Source organism: Numida meleagris, chromosome 9 (assembly GCF_002078875.1).
Source record: "Numida meleagris isolate 19003 breed g44 Domestic line chromosome 9, NumMel1.0, whole genome shotgun sequence".
Classification (NCBI taxonomy): domain Eukaryota; kingdom Metazoa; phylum Chordata; class Aves; order Galliformes; family Numididae; genus Numida; species Numida meleagris.
In genome coordinates, this window is record NC_034417.1 from 5,165,300 (window position 1) to 5,179,708 (window position 14,409).

The 14,409-nt window shown below is 41.5% G+C and overlaps 2 protein-coding genes across 3 annotated transcripts in view; one reads left to right on the forward strand and one right to left on the reverse strand.

Annotated features, from left to right (window-relative positions):
• Positions 1-14,409, reverse strand: part of FAM189A1 (family with sequence similarity 189 member A1) — a 216,849-nt gene that overhangs the window by 12,171 nt on the left and 190,269 nt on the right. The window contains exon 20 of the transcript XR_002441859.1: positions 10,127-10,218. The gene's annotated coding sequence lies outside the window, so the exon portion shown is untranslated. The remainder of the gene's footprint in view (positions 1-10,126; positions 10,219-14,409) is intronic.
• Positions 2,043-14,409, forward strand: part of APBA2 (amyloid beta precursor protein binding family A member 2) — a 94,895-nt gene continuing 82,528 nt past the window's right edge. Inside the window, exon 1 of one of the 2 annotated variants that reach the window (XM_021407590.1) lies at positions 2,043-2,173. The gene's annotated coding sequence lies outside the window, so the exon portion shown is untranslated. The remainder of the gene's footprint in view (positions 2,174-14,409) is intronic. The other variant, XM_021407592.1, reaches the window with a different exon arrangement.

Consider the following 14,409-nt stretch of genomic DNA (forward strand, 5'->3'; position numbering starts at 1 on the left):
TAATTTAAAACAAACAAAAAGTTCTAAAGTAACAAGTAACTGTGAGTACTCGGAAGGCATAAGAGACCATACACAGTTTGCATTAAATGGGAAGGGAAATCTCACTTCTGCATCTGTGGCTGGTTTGTACGGAAAAGCTTTTTTTCAGAAATTGAAGAGTAGCAAAGAGGTATGTTATTGGACTGATATTATGCACTTTATTTTTGCCTTCCATTTTGGTATGTTAGATTTTATAAAAAAAAATCTGTCTGAGTCACTATCTCCAAAAGGAGGTGAAAGGAGATTGTTTGGTAGGAACTTAAATTTAAAAACTGTATCTGACTCCCTTTTGGACCAACTGTAGCACAATACTTGCAGCTGCAGCAACTTCATAAAGGAAACACCTAGCTGCCCTGTCCACATGGGAATACTGCTTTTGATGTATTGATTGAGAAAGTGAAAAATTCATTATGTACATGAAACTTATTTCATTAACAATTTTGAGAATTTATAGTGTTCATTAAAACACGATCTTTCAGATGTTTGCATTACCCATCTAAGAATTATATGTAAATTCCTGTAATTTTGTGTAAACATATATGCATTACAATTTATGTAATATTTGAATTTTCATTATTTTCAAAAAAGAACTAAAATCAAAGATATCTGTAGGGTAGAAACAGATGAGAAAAGGTATCACAGACAAAAAAAAAAAAAAAAAAAAAAAGGCAGCTTAATAGCAAATGGCTGTTGTGTGAATCTTAACAGAAATCTTAACCAACCAAACAAAAAATCCACAAGCTGGATTTCCATGAAAGGCCTTTGCTTGTAGATGGAATTTGAGTTGGTGCTAAACAACTGATACAGCTACGCCAGGGCAAACAAAGCATACCAAGCTGGATGGGATGCAGAGCGAACATTGAGACTGAGCTGACTGGAATGCAATATAATTGCATTAAGGTGGCTTTTCACTTTTGCTGTCATGGCAAAGATTACTTTTTACGGTCAGTCATAACAATAGCTACATGTCTGAAATTTGCATGCTAATGAGCAAGTCTTGTCATAATTGGCCCAGCAGCACTTGATCTCACATATTCTCCTTTCTATACCAAGTAACCACCATCACCTGGCTGCTGTGGGAAGATCTCATTGTTTCTGATAAAATGCCCGAGAAACCAACTAGGTTTGTCATTCACCGTAAGAAATGTCATTCTTGGAGAAATTCACTTCAGTGAGCTTTTAAGTACTATACATACTATCTATAATCCTTTTGTAGTTGTTATAGGAGGTTTTATGTATTATCAGCGCAAGAGGATAAATACTGTGATTCGATCTCTAAGTCTGCCCCTAAGGTGGAATGTGAATGTTAGGAGCCAAGTGCTAACCCTCACTGTAGTGTTCAAACTTCTGTTCTTTTATTTGATTTTGTTGCACTGGAGCACCTCAAGCAACAGGTCACAAATGACCTCAACCTGAGGCCATTAACAGCAGGATGGCTTTCAGGAGTGCACTTCACAGCAAAATGGGATGGAAGACTGACAAAACAACGTATGTGATGGCCCACACTGGTGCTGGGTTCCTCGGTGCGCAAACTGGGCACATGTGGCTGCCATCCTGGAGGCCTCCAGCACTGATGGTGACTGAGGGCTCCTGCGGGCAGCCCCAGGTATGTCCCAGTACTTGTGCAGGAGCACACCTGGCAGGTTAGCCCCCATCACCTCGCCACTCGCTTTCGGTGCCATTTTGAGCGGCTCAGGGTCAGCGCACCACAGGTCGCTGTCCGCCCGCAGGGCAGCGCGAGGGGGTCTGCCACGATCTCCGCACAGCCTCGCTGGGAGCAGCACCCTCTGAGGGGGGAGCGACGCCCGCGCTCCGAGGCGCGAGGACAACCGCGTGGCGGGACGGGGCGGGCGGGCTGAGGCGAAGCGGGCGCGAGGCGCGAAGCGGCAGCGAGGCGGGCGCGAGGAGGGCGCGAGGCGGGGGCCTCCCCAGCTCCCTGAGGCGTCGCGGCGGTCGCGCTATGCGCCATGCAGGTTCCCGGGCGGCCGGCGGTATTCTCGCACGCAGCTTCCCGGGCCCAGCAGCCGTCTCGGTGCGTGGCGCCGAGGCAGGCACACAAAAGAGCGGTTGCAGCTTCCCCCGTGTCGGTCGCCGCGGCGCGGGGTGGGGACCGGCCTCGCCGCTGTCAGCCAGGGTAAGGAGCGGGGCCGCAGGGCGGAGACCCGGCGGTCAGTGACACAGCGGGGCCGGGGCTCCGCCGCGGGTGGGGCGGCAGCATCCCTGCGGCTCCTCAGGGCAGCGGGGAGCCCGCGGCGCCGGGCGGGCGCCGAGGGGGCCGACCTTGGCCCGGGCGGCCGCCGAGCACCTCGAGAGCAGAAGCGGGGGCCGCCCCCGCCTCATCCCCTGTCCCCGGTAACCGCGCTGCCCGCGGGGGAACCCTCCCGCGTCGGGGGGAGCCCTGCGGCATGGCGGCGTGGGGCTCGGGCGTGCGGGGCTGCGCGGGGCCGCTTTCCTCCCGCTACCGCGAGGCAGTGCCACCGCCGCCCCTCAGCCGCCGGCGGGGATCGGCGGAGCGGTACTTCGCGGCGGTCGCTCTGCTCCCCGCGGGACGGCTGCCCCGAGCGGCGTGCCCTGCCCGCCAAGCGGCTCCGTACGGTGATGCGGGCGCTCCGGTGCAGAGACCGGCGGCGCGATACATGCACAATGTCAGGGTTTTGTTGCAGGGCTGGAGGCTCCAGAGTCCGCTAATAGAGTCAAAGGAAACGCAGGAGGAGCCCTCATGCAATGCAGAACCGCTAGGAGTTTGTATTTGTTTCCGATTTCATGCCTCCCGTGTAGCAAACGGATCAAAGATTGTCATTTGCTTTTTTTTTTTTTTTTTTTTCCCCCCGCTCCCTTCGTCATGAGATCTGGAGGGAAAAAGCCGCTCCATGAGGAACTCCCAATTTTTCTCGTGATAAGCAGCACGAGGCATTATATCGTGATCTGCTTTCCCCTTTTGGAGCAGTTTTTGAATACAATTTTTGTACTGCCGTAACAAAAGGGATGGGGGTGGGGGAGAGGAGGGGAATGCTGCGTTTCTGACTGCATCTCGAGAGGTGAGGGCTGGCTTCTTGCCTCGGCAGCCTGCGCTTTCAGGGCTCAGTAGTTAGCATCCTCAGTGTCGTTCTGGTGTTTGCTGCATGGTAGCGAGGGCATATTAGAAATGTAAATAAAGGCCCCAGAAATCTGGTTGTCATTCAGAGATGATATGCATTACACTGAGGTTTAAGAAAAGTCTTAAATGACTGTGGTCTGTTTGGGTAAGAAATGAAAATGTTTCAGTTGTATTACCTTGTCAAGGCCACTGTATAATCTCCCTGGAGGGGGCTGGGAAATCTGTTTGCAGAGAAGGTATTCCATCTATTTTGCTGATTGCCAATGCTCCCTCATTTTAGCAGCAGAAATGGAAAACAGAAGCAACTGCTATCATAGTTTTATGTGGTAGTGTGTAAGCGATAATATTTCTACATAAGATAATCTTAAAAGGAATTTTTGTGTAATTGTTTATCGGCGCTTAAAAGTGAAAATACATTATGCACTGGCTATCTGTGTGTTGAAAAGCATAAGACTGAAGCTTATGTTAAAGCATAAGATGGAAATTGATCATTGTATAGTCCGGATTCTCCTCTGTGTGGGACAGCCAAGGTGGATGGAGCTTTTCTTTCTGTATGTTGTGCTACCAAACCACGGAAGGGGAAGCTGCTGTGCTTATTCCTCTATAGGCTTGTAAGGTTTTATGCTGCAGAGCTGTCCTTGTAAACCTTGACTGTCCGGCTCCCAAAGCCTAAATTCTGTGACAGTTTAGGTCTTATCTGCACTTGGAAATAGCTAAGGCTATTTTTAAAAATGCAGTGTTGCCCCTAATCATCAGCTGCGCTATTACTTCGCCTTGATCCTCTAATCATGAAGAAAAAGTGTTCCTGAAAAGGTCATGGTTGCTTAGCTCTTTTGGTCAGTCTTATGATTCTAAGGGGGGGCATCTTGAAGAGCAATCTTTTGTGGAATTACTTGGTTGATGCCAGCTCAGGTTGGAGATTGGAGATAAATTTTAACAAGAGCTAGGGCCTTAAAAAGTAACCTTTGATTAACACTGTAAACATGAGGAACTACTTCAAGAAGCATAATTTTACCATCTCTTCAGCTGTTCTGACAAGAATACTTGCTAATTTCCAAAAATACCATTGCTTAAGCCTCTTCCATGTTATATTCCTGTGCTGAAGGTGAAGAAATCCAGCAAGAAGGGATTTGTTCCTGGCTACTGGCTCACAGAGAGAAATAAAGATCTTGTTGTCCAGAACGAAATGTTGGTTGAAGCCTTTGAACCCAAACTCAGTTGGGGAAGCCTAGAGTTAATGACTTTTTATATCCATTTCCTATTTAATCTGTGCTTGAATAAAATAGCCGATGCTTTAAGCCATTGCAACAATAGAGACTGGAGAGCAGCATTGCTGAGGGGGCTCTGGGGTTGTGGTGGACATCAAGCTGCTCATTAACCAGATGTGTGCCTTAGCAGCAAAGATGGCCAGCAGCATCCTGGTCTGTGTGGAATGCAGCCAGTAGACCAAGGGAAGTAATTATCCCCCTCTACTCTGCATTAATTACACTGTATCTGTAAAATTGTGTCCAGTTTTTGCACACCTAGTACAGGGAAGATGTTTATGAACTGGAATGTGTTCAGCAGAGGCCACCCAAGTGGTTGGGGCTGGAGGCCAGACCCTATGAAAAGAGACTATGGGAGTGGGGCTTGCTTAGCCTGGAGAAAGGGAGGGTTTGGGAGGCAGCCTTCCAGTACTTACAAGGAGGTCTGCAAGAAAGTAGAGCAAGCCTCTTCACAGTGGTATGTGGCAGAGAATGAGACAATAGGCACGTGTTGAAACGTGTTGTGTTTGAGCTGGATATTAAGAGAATTTTTTAAGCCATGAGGACAGTGATACATGTGAGCAGGTTGCCCAGAATGGTTGTGTGCTCTCCATCCTTGGCGATTTTTAAGACCAGAGTGGAGAATACCCTGAACAACCAGATTTGGCCCTTATGGAAACCATGGTTTGAACAGGATGTTGGGCAAGAGACCTCCAACATTCTTTCCAGCCTGAATTTTCATATGAACCTGCAAACAGTTGTATGTTTGTGCCTATCCTTAACTGATACAGGAAGTAGATGTTCCACAACACAACATTTTTTAGGAGGATCTAGTGCTTCCCTTCTAAGGCTTAGGCATGCAACTCAGCAAAGACAGAATGTAGTATCATTATGATACACTGGCCAACTATCATTACCTTTGTTGATAAACTAATGCATTACTATATGCCTCCTGAGGAAGAGATATTTACTTGATAAATTTATATTTTAGTGCTGCTGTAAACAAAAGGAAGAATGCACTCTCTAGGTAATGTCTTTTTGGCACTCCTGTGAAGCAATTAAAGCATTGGAACATTAGTGCTAGAGATACCACGGTAGTTCTTATAGCTGGAGAAAATAAAGCACCAATGCAGTTGTATGGATTTCACAAGTTAAGAGGAAGACCTGGAAATAGAGCTAGAATCCACTAATTTTTAGACACTTCACAAAACATGCAATTGCTGATTAAAATGTTCATTGTAAGTACTCTGGATATTTGAAAATGCTTTTTTATCTCTGGGGAGAGCAATAAAATGTTAGGATTATTTATTTATTGATTTGGTTTTTTTTCCTGAGGACCTGTTTACCTTTGAAGACCGTGTGAAAAGCAACACCAGAAAGCACCATGCATTTCTTGAAATGTTCAGTGCTTTAGGTTTGTCCTGCCTGCAGAAGCTAAACACACAGCACATAAACTTTATTATGGCATGTATGAGGAGAGGGCTTTCTTTCAAGACTAAACTTTGTCAAAACTTCAGTCTCATCTCCTAATGGTACCATTTTCCAGAAGAAAGATCTCATACCATTGGCAAAAACAAATACAGAATGAAGTGTTTATTTCTGATGCTCATAGGTAAATGCACTATCACTTGCTTCTTTCCTTTTTTGTTGCAGTACTTACTGTTTTAATCTACTGCAGCAGAGATGGATGACTTGCAATTCAAGAGGAGTGAGTTAGACTAGACCAGAGCTGCTACAGAAAACTGTAGGATTAATAGGTACTTCCAGTACTTCCACCTAGGCAAAAGAGAGAGAACTAGAAGCTCTGTAGGTGGGGATGAGAAGATAGAAATCTCATCGTTCTTGTACGATAAGCCTGTGTGATGTAATGCTGGAGTTGCATACTCTAGAGTATATTCGTGCATGAAGGGATCATTTGCTTTTAAAATAGAGATAGATAAAGAGGAAAAGAAAGTTTGCCAAAGGTATATGTGTCTGTATATGTACATATTTAAAAAAAAAAGACTTGGATGGAAGAAGTTTGGCAGTTATAAGCAGTTTGGGGTTTGTAGTCTAGATAAGAACTTTCAGACAGCAGTAATTCCACAAAGCTGATATCCATCTGGATTCCCACTGGCAGTTACAGGAAGGAGTATTTTGGGATAGTTGTCTGTTTTGAACTATTAAAGATGAAGCTTCCCTTAGAGAATAGTACTTCTAATTACAGACTTCAGTAATTAAGATTCATCCACATAGGAATAACTTGCTATTGTTTTGTTTCTTAAAAGACAGGTTGAATGTTTCCATTCTGTTAATTGAATGAAGTAATTTCTGAATTTCATTTTGTAAATTGATGTTGGGAGCATCTGTGAACGTGTCACTAGCTAGCATTCTCTCCAGTTTTCTGCACTTCCTTTTACTTTTGGAAAGATTCTGCTCTCAAACACGTTTTTCAGCTACAACCTTTGTGAAAATTCCTTTCCCCAAGTCAATTGTATCATAACCCTGATCATTTTCTAAGAGTGAAATCTGCTGGGTTTTCTTTCCTAAAACATTTCTACAATTGAGAGACCTGACCTTGCAAGTTTTTCTTCTATAACTCTTCTACCTTTGTGTGTTAAGAGTTTGTAAGATCTAATCCTTGAAGAATTAGTGGAATTCTTTCACCTGAGTTCAATGGTTAGATTCAGTGAAGATTTAGTGAAGTGCTCGTAGCAGGAAAGTTTCTTCTCACTGTCATAAGCATGGCCCACAAGTTACAACCCAACAGTGGTTTTGGAACACAACCCATAGGAGGTGACGCTGTTGTGGTAGATTTGCAGGTCTAGCTGCTTGACCGCTGTAGTCCAGAACAGCAAGTAAAAAGATAACTTGGGGATTTGGGGGTTCATTGCCCTTTTCTACTGTAAGGCACTCTTGCTGCAGTGACTGTAAAGAGTCATCTCTGCTTTACTGTTGCTTTACTTTGGATTTGTTGTGAGTGACAGCCAAGTGCTTATCTTAGCATGACACTGCAAGGTTCTCTGAAGATTTAGTGAGATAGTAATTCCAGTAAAAATTGAACAGAAAATTCATGTTTTAGCAGATAAGCAGAGATTGAGAATTTATGTTCTTACGTACAGACTTTCATCTTTACATCTCACTACATTAAGAGCCTAAGTGGAGAAGACCTTTGTATCTGAGGCTTTTAACAGTTAATATAAACCTTACTTGCACTAACAAGGTGGCAACAGATAGTAATGACAATGTTACCTGAATTTTCCACAAACATACTGTACACACATGTGATCCCTAATTATCTATAGAAAGAAGTCCATAGGCTTTCTGCCATGCAGAAGACCACTAGTGGCCCCGTAGCACCAAGAGTCCTTCAATCACAGAGAAGATGAAGGCATTGTAGCATTTCATACCGAGGAAGAAACAAAGCACATGAAAAGTCAGATGGAACCAACTCTTCTTGTCATGAAGCATTTGCAACAGGGCAGGAAGTTTTGGAGTGGTTTTGGTAATAAAACTTAGGGAAAGCTCATCTACATAAAAGAGTGACCTGTAGGTCTTTAAATGCTGAATTACTTTAGGAGCTGTAAACTGGTTAGGGAAATATTATTAGCGCATCACAAAGGAGGAACACTGGGGGAAAGAAGAGGGGGCACAACATGATAACATCTGTTTTGTTGGTAGTGATAGTCCATATGCGAAAATTCTCAGAGGAGGAGGAAGTGTTGAATTTTTGAAGTGTAGGCTTCAAGGGAGAGAATATTTAGAGGTATGGAGTCTGGCTGACATTAGCTGCATTTCCACAGTCAAGGTGATACTTGCCTCAAATGGAATGAAACACAAAACTATGAAGTCACAGAATTGCAGGGGTTGGAAGGGACCTCAAGAGATCATCGAGTCCAACCTTCCTGCTAAAGCAGGTTCCCTACAATAGGTCACACAGGTAGGCATCGAGATGGGTCTTGAATATCTCCAGAGAAGGAGATTCCACAACCTTTCTGGGCAGCCTGTTCCATTGCCCTGTTACCCTTACTGTAAAGAAGCTCTTCCTCATGTTTGTATGGAACTTCCTATGTTCAAGTTTAAGGCCATTGCTCCTTGTCCTATTGCTACGCGCCACTGAGAAGAACCTGGCCTCATCCATATGCCTCCCACCTCCCTTTAGATATTTATAAACAGTATTCAGATACGTCACTGGTGTGTTGTGTGCATTAAACCAGAATAACCAACTACCAAGGAACAAAAAATTCAGCCTCTATGCCTTTCTTTTTTTGTTGATGTTGTCAAGTATTCAAAACCATTTAGCCAAGTATTTTTACACTACGCAACTTTTTTCCCCCATCACTATACAAGCTCTAATACAGGAGAAGCCCAAGTTCCACAAGGACAGCACCTATCTAAGCAGAAAATAATCCAAGAAAGAGTAGCTCTATTTGATATTCAGTGTTCAGATTCTGTGAAATAGCTAATCTTTATGTGAGAGAAAGAAAACAAAAGAAAATAGGATTCCCCCACAGCCCTCCATGTGTTTGCATTAGATAGAAACAAGGGTGTTCATGTGGAATTCTTGTCTCCCACTGTGCTGTTCAAAATTAGCATCCTCTGCTGTACTTTACTGGTTCGCCTGTCTTTGGAGTCTCAGAAGTGCTAGTTAACTTTGCCTTCTCCTGCCCCACCAAGATGGTGATATATTCCTAACTGAGCGCCTGGTTACTGAAGCAGCTGGAGCAACTAAAAAGAACAGTTGCACAGACGAGATTCTGTTCTGGAGTGACATAGTTTTTTGTTCTTTTTTTGTTTGTTTGATTGATTGATTTCAACAAGAGTGAAATGATACCAAGTAGTTGCCATTACTGTCTAGAATCACTGATACCAGCTACCTCAGAAATTACACTTCAGTGCAAGGGAAACTGAACCCTTTTGCTTTAGTCAAATGTTAAAACAGGCCTCAAAACTCATACTCTTAAAGCCAAAGAGAATGCCTGTTCAACGCATCAGAGTGAGTACAAGGAAATGGAATTGCTTGTTTCTCATTCAGAAGGAAGACTGCTTTACAGCTACCAAATACACACTAAATCTCTCTCCTTGGAATGAGGGATTTTATTTTTTTAACGTTTTGTTCTAATTGGTAGCTTTTCTATTAAGGATGGTCACCTTGACTGCAATTTCCTGCACGAGAAGGGTTTTCAGAGATTTGATACTACTTGCTACCAGCTCTCATGAATGCTGGACTGTCCTGAGTGAGGGTGCAAGTTCTGTCCCAGTATTTAACGCTCATATTGTTTCCAAGCCCAATTAAACTACCAATGTAGGAATAATTGTAAGTGCAGTCTCACAAAGAACACAAATATTTCTATTGTTATAACCTGATCCAGGATGGGAAAGAAGCAAAGGCTTGCCTTGGTTCCAAACTCTTACTATGCAGCATAGCATGTTGTTGCCATGCTACTGGAATTGCTTGCCCTCATATTTAAATTTATCCTTAACAGATTTACATTTAAAAAGAATGAACTGTTAATGTTAAAGTACATTAAAATACAAACTAACTTCATAAGGCATAAACCTTGTCATGCATTTGATCATATATTTCTGACTTCTGCAGGTGTTTTTGTTTTGTTTTTTAATCACTAAATAAAGCCCACAACATCAGAAATCCCAGAGATGAATGAACCAACACAATCTGATAAGGATCTGTGCAATAAAGGTTTATGTCAAGAGAGGAATGTAAATTATAATTTCCATGCTTAATGAAAATGTGCATTTTGCCTACCTCAGTAAGTGCCTCTTCCATCCTTTGTAGAGTCTGATTTATCATTACAAAGGGAAGTCAGAAGGTAACGATGTTTTCTTGTCATTGTTCAGCTGTGGACAAAAAAAGAATGTTTTTTACATATACACACACCCCATTCTTTTGGCGCATAAGCTTGTGTTACTGGAACATAATTCTTGATTACAGATATGGAAGCTTTTAAAAGAAACTTATCCCTGTGATATTATTAGCTAGTCAATCAGTGTGGCTTTAATTATGTAGAAGTATTTGACATGCTATGGCCCAGGAGATAAGAGCTGTGGCATAGTGGATGATAGGCAGAAACAGTTCTGTTGGTAACTAGAAGTGTCATGCTTAATGCTGCATCAGTGGTATGAAATGAGCAACAGAGAGGAGCACTCCTAGTAAATTCTGAATTGCATTGCATTATTTATTCCAATATTATGAAGGCTTTCTTGTTGGAAGACTTACTATGGAAATACCAGTGCAGAAGCAGTAGTGTGTTTTTAAGACTTTTTTAAAAATTATAATAAAGGGCTTTTCTTTGGGCTTTCCGTGGTGGGTGGAAATCTCTCTGTTCTTCCTGAAGTGACACTAAACTTGTGTGTTGAGATACTTGCTGTTTTCAGTATTTGGAAAGAGAACACCTTAGGGTTTTTGCAGTTCTATTATACCTCTGTGCAGTGATAATATGTTATCTCCAGAGCATGTCTTTCTGCTGATATTTGCCCCTGTTTAGTATTCAACACATATGTACTAGGTGAAATTTAGCTTTTGAACATCTTATCAGAAAGTGTTAAAGCAAAGAAGGTAAATCTGATGGTTCTGTGTTATAGATAGAGAGATGCTGAAATGACTTGGCTAGAATCATTTGCCCTGCTCGATGACTGAACCAGAAGTACCGAGGTCCACAGAGTAGTTGCCTATTGGTTTATCTGTGTTGCTATCCTACTCTTGTTCCTGCTTTGTACAACAGCATTCATGAAAAGAACAAACTGTTAACCAGTGAGCTTTCTGTCATACAAATATCTTCCTGGCATTTTGGTGTAGGAATGTTTTGCTTCATGAGAAGGTATTCTGTACAAAGACATTTTACATTTTGATGTGGTAAAGACCCATAGTCATCTATGTTTTGCTTCCTAAGGACTGGAATGAGGGAAACTCATTTAGTTGTTGTTGTTATTATTGCAGCACTGCTGGCTCTTTGCGACAATATTTTCTTTTCTGTGCACATATCTGTATTTATTTTGGAGGTTTTTAATCAAATTTTAGTAAAGTCTTAGCCTTATTTTTCAGTCAGCATTGAATTGAGATTTGGTAACACTTTTTAATATTGGAAGTCTTTTTATATTTCACGGTTTAGCTAATGTTCCAGCTGTTGGTGTGCGAGAATCTTGGCTTCAAGTTTCTACTCACACTGGCTGTAAGAATGGAAAAACTGTGAATAAGTACTTTAAACATCTGAGGACAGTATGACATATTTAAATAATTTTGGAATCCTTGTGATTGGCAGTGCTATAGCAGTTGTAGTGGAAATAAATAGATGGTGGTTAATATTAACAAACTCGAGTGGTATAAACTTGAGTTAGTGTTTATCTTTATGATGGTAGTTAACATTTTTTGTAACAGTTCACAATAAAAATAGTCAAAATGCCACACAGCATTTCTGAACTAGCTGTTCTGTCAGTAATTACTCCACAGTGTTTTGTATTTTTATCTGTGTAATGATAATCCTAATTAAATTAATCTGGTACTTAAGGTAATGTAGTACCCTGTTGTGGTATTGGTAAATAACATCACAAGGTTGGGAAACATCAGATGAATATACAGGTAATCATAACTTTCCCACTCTGTCCATATCCTAGTACAACGGATCTTGTTTTTGCTTTCTTCTTTAGACCACCAGTTGGGGGGCCAGGAGCGATGTCTCCTGCTGAGCCGCATGCCAGGCTCCCCATCACAAGAAGCACGGTGAAGACCACAGAGCCCCTCATGTATCATTAAGACAAGTGACAGGGAAAACTCAAACCATTTTTAAACAGTAAAATTTGAAGTGTTTTCACCTGGTCATAAGTTTACCATAGAGCTGAAACTATACTAACCAACACAGTAGCGTCTTGAATTAAATGGAGCTACTCTAAAATAAACCAAAACCAGAAATATCTTTATTGCCTACAAGCCAGCTAAGAGTATAGGATCCCTTTGAGGTAGGCATTGACAAAGATAGCCATAGGCAGTGATTGCTCGTAAGACTGACCTATTTAAACAGACCTGGCAGTTAAGTATCTTCTATTAACATTTATCTGACAGAGGAAGAGAGTTATTGCAAGACTGTAAAAATGTGGTACAGCCAATATAACCTCATACTGGTGTAGAGATAGGATGGGAAAGACTGGATTTAATCAATAACACACAAAGCTTTTACTGAAAACATGGAATAATAGGTAAATCTACAATGATTAGCCTAAGTTTACTTAACTGGAAAAATCTTAATTTTTATTTTACTACTTACTTTAATTTTGCTCTTAACCTTCTTGCTGGCTTAAACCATGATGGTGAAAATAACTACCCTTACAACAAATGCAGTGAATTATTTACCTCAATAAATATGAATAGAATCATCTGAGTTGGAAGGGACCCTTAAAGGTCATCTAGTCCAACTCCCCTGCAACAAACAGGGATATCTACAGTTCAATCAGGTTGCTCAGAGCCTGGTCTAGCCTGACCTTGAATGTCTCCAAGGACAGGATAGAGCATGTGAACCTGTGTAAGCTGGAAAGTTTTCTGCTGTGGAGACTGTAAAGGGATGACTTCATAGTTGTTACACCGATTCCATTGCTATTCATTCTTGACCACTACTGCATTAATGTGGGGGGGGAAGAGGGGATTGCGGCGGAGGGGTGGTGGTGGTGTTTTTTGTTTGTTTTTGATTGATTGATTCTTATTTTTTTTTAAACAAACTCCTCCAAGTCTGTTTCAATCACCTGTCACCTGTAGACTCACAAGTTTTCAAGCACTTTGTGGCAGAGATGTCTGTGGAATATTCATCACAATGAAATCTTGGTTAATTGGCCTTTCCACAACAGACATAATTTGGGGTTTATTTGCCTCTAGCTGACTGTTGTTACTGTAGCAAATAAAGGATGAAGAATTAAATGGAAGAAAAATACTATGCGACTATTGAGGGCTTGACTCAGAAAAAGAGGTGTCAAATAGCACAAAAACTGATTACAGCCATGCAGTGATAGGCTACAAATGATGGTACTGAATGGGTTTCCTCGCAGGATACAAAGTGCCTTCCAAAATTCACTGAAAGAGCCAAGAAAAGGTCTACACAGTTATTGTTTTACAGTTGGAGTCAACCTCAAGTTATGAAGGGACAGTGGCCTGTCTTTGAAGTTCAGGTGGCTGCAGACCAGCCTTTGATTTGAGGTGGGTGCAACAACATTTCAAGACTTTTTTTTTTTTTTGCTGCATCTACAAAATTCTCTGAAGTACTCTGGTCCCATTGAATGTCCCACCTGCCCAAGCAGGTCTATAGCTATATGTCTTTTTTAACAGCGGACATTCTAGTTGGGAGGATGAGGATGCCATGGTGTAGTTGTTCAGATTGTAATGGTTAAACTTAGAAAACTGAAGGCTAGTTGATTAAATGATAGGAAAAAAAAGGAATTGTCCAATTGTGAGAACAATTAGTCTCACTGAGAGCAATTATATAGGTATTCTTAAAATATCATATTCTGCTAGCTATAGTAATTTATGCCAAGTATAAAACTAATGGTAGACAAGACGTTACTTGTTCCAAGCCTGATACCAGAAATTACATACATATTGTCCAGAGCATCAGCTGAAGAAAACCCAATCTATTTATGACCAAATAATCAAAACACTGAAGAATAAGTATTAGCAAGACTTATATTGCCATTTAGATTCCTGCTTAATAGCTGCTTATTGCATGTTTAGTGATGAGAGAGGCAAAATACTGAATGGAATATACACAGATAAACACAAAATAGGCTATGATCCAAAGTGTACTGATTTGATGTCTCAGGTAAGATGTTCTAGTCATCTGTCAGTTAATTCATTTTGAAAGGAAAAACATTAATTCCTGAAGGTATTATCAAAGTGCCCATCCTAGGAAACGTACTGTTCATTCAAGCAAGGTATTATCTAGCCACAATGGAGTAAAATTTAGGGGAAAATCTTGTTCTCATGTAAGCTTATATATGTATCTCTAAAGCTTCATTTACATTCCTCAAAATGCATCCTAATAGACAATATGA